The sequence below is a fragment of the Ranitomeya variabilis genome, chromosome 3 (assembly GCF_051348905.1).
Source record: "Ranitomeya variabilis isolate aRanVar5 chromosome 3, aRanVar5.hap1, whole genome shotgun sequence".
Taxonomy (NCBI): domain Eukaryota; kingdom Metazoa; phylum Chordata; class Amphibia; order Anura; family Dendrobatidae; genus Ranitomeya; species Ranitomeya variabilis.
In genome coordinates, this window is record NC_135234.1 from 605,018,468 (window position 1) to 605,021,214 (window position 2,747).

Consider the following 2,747-nt stretch of genomic DNA (forward strand, 5'->3'; position numbering starts at 1 on the left):
CTCCGCTTCGCACCCACGCGGCTCCACTCCTTACACCTCGCACACATGGCAGTCATCTCCGTACAGCTCGTACACACCCGGCTACGCTCTCAGTGCTCCTCGTACACACCCGGCTCTGCCGAGTGCTCCTCGTACACACCCGGCTCCGCTCTGTGCTCCTCGTACACACCCGGCTACTCTGTCAGTGCACCTCGTACACACCCGGCTCCGCTACGTACACCGTACACACACACACACACACACACACGACTCCGCTTCGCACCCACACGGCTCCACTCCTTACACCTCGCACACATGCCAGTCATCTCCGTACAGCTCGTACACATCCGGCTCCGCTCCGCACACCTCGTACACATGCGGCTCTGCTCCATCCACACTGTAAACCCCTCCTTACCCCACACATAAACGAACCCTCATCCATCACCATGACAACCAGCACTGCACAGTCCTGCATACAATGAGGCCCCTGATCATATGACCCAAAATACGGCCCTGTATATGGCGGCACATTAGTTACAACAGTAATTACAGTGCAGCACCTCAGGTATGTAATAATGTAATAATTTATTTTTTCTCCAGCACCTGCAGACCCGGAGCCCCAGCCGGAGTCACCTACAGGCTCGTCACCAACAGGCTCGCCAGCATCACTCCGTGATATGGGTGAAGCCTTGTCTCCCGGTAATTCTTGCACTTAAAAAAAGGCCCATACAACTTGTAAAGGATAGGACTGTCATGTACTATGAAGTGTTGTATCTTTCCCTAGCCGGTGATGCCAGAGGATCCGGGTGGTCCCTTAGCTCGTCATCACCCGATTTACCCGGAAACCGTTAGTGTTAAATAACAAACACGTACCTGAAAGTTAGATGCATGTACAAAATAAGTTTTACCATTCCCTCCATAGAAATCCCTACATTAGAGGACCTCCTGGCTTCACACAGGAGGATGATGGCGGCACAGCGGACACTGACTGAGCAAGTCAAACAGCACGGAGTGATGCTGGCAAGTTTTGTGGCTGCACAACAGCAGAGCGGCAGCCATTAATTTTTTTTTGGTGTTGTTGTTTTTGTTATATTTAAGTTTTTTGTTGTTGTTATCTTTATTTTTGTTATAAAACAAAATTACAGTTTATATCCACTGATGTGTACGCTTTGTTAAAAACAACTAACATGTTTCATCACTCACACTCATTATATGTATGCATCTGTATACATGCACCCAGCCCATTACCCCGCCTACTAGACCTGCAAATAACTATATGCTGAATTCAGTAAAGCAGGCTGCAAGTTTGAATCAACAAAACATTTTTATTTATAACAAATATTAACATAAATAAACATTTTAAATTAACTCTTTCATTAACAATAACTTAACTATTTAACAATTATACTTAAACCCTAAATGTTAAATGGCACTAAAGTTCTTCATAATGGTTTTCAGCATTCAAAAATCCTTGGCTGGGCGGAGAAGATAATTGTCCAAGGAAAGAATGGGAAAACCTGGGATATTGTGGTGGAGGGGCAAGCGGCAGGTTTGGATGATATATAATTCGACGGTGTGCTGGTGTGCCACGCATTGCCTCAGGCGTTTGTGTCATTGGCTGCTGCGAACAAGGATCACGTTCCATCCAACTGTGTACACTTGACGTTTCATCCAGTTGACCGCCTGCCGCTTTGCTTAAAGTTTCAAAAATGACCCTTTCGGCGTGGATCCTTTGTGTGTCTTCCAGCTTCCCTAGCCGATCAGCGGCAAAGTTGGCAAAGCTGTCAACGGTAGTGTTGCTCTGCTGGCTTAACATCTGCTTTGCCAAACTGACTAGCTCTGTTGATGGCGAAAAGGTGTCCTTTCTTCTACGACAATTGTTTATCCACCGTGGTACAGAAGCTGAGTTGGGGGTTGAGGGTGCAGGGTCTTCACTCGACCCCTCAGTAGCCTCCGCCAGGCTCGGTTCATCACCCAGCATGTCATCACTTGTTGGGGTGGACAGATCATCATGCCGATCTTGCTGCAGAAACAGAAAATTAGAAAATTAAGAATTAAGGGGAGGAACTAGTAGTACAGGATAGGATTTGTCATTCAACGGTATGAGCACTGAGTGGGGCAAAAAAGTAAAGGATTGTACTTATCTGAAGTGGAAGGGATAACTTTTAGAAAATGCAGCATAATAAAAGAGGGAAAAACTTATAGTTACTATTTTCTATTCTACTATGGCATGAGAGACCAAGTTTTAATGCCTTTTACAGGGAAGCAAGCAAAGAAGGTACTTACATCTCCAACAGGGGTGTCAGTCGGGATCACAGGGTCTTGATCCAGGGTCTGCCGCATTGAAGATGCCATTGTGCGCGGCAGCTCCTGGTCACGGGTGAAGCCAAGCAAGTCATAGTACCATAACGAGGGCACATAAACCTCATCTGTGGCAGCACCAGACTTCATTGACTTCACCACCTTGTTCAGCTCCTTTTTATAAACTGTGCGTAGACCCTGGATCTTTTTCCGGACAACGCTCTCATCCACCTTCTCGCAGGGGTTATGCTGCTTAAAAAAAGCAACAAGTTTGCCATATGCCTCCCTTTTTTATTTCTGTTACTGTAGTCAGCAGATTTAATCTGCCAAAGGCAGGGCAGGGACCGATACATCTCAATTAATTCCCGTACAAATTCCTCGGTATTGTAAGACATCTGAAAGAAAGAATAGCATACAGTGAGCATATATGGAACATTTTAAACAACATTTTAAAAAGAGTTAAGTTT

At 45.7% G+C, this 2,747-nt stretch overlaps 1 long non-coding RNA gene across 1 annotated transcript; it reads left to right on the forward strand.

Moving 5' to 3' along the window:
• Nucleotides 1–540: 540 nt before the first annotated feature.
• On the forward strand, nt 541–1,285 carry LOC143818425 (uncharacterized). The gene is made up of 3 exons (XR_013224535.1): nt 541–678; nt 764–826; nt 902–1,285. It is a non-coding gene; the product is annotated as an uncharacterized LOC143818425 (long non-coding RNA).
• The last annotated feature ends 1,462 nt before the right edge of the window (nt 1,286–2,747 follow it).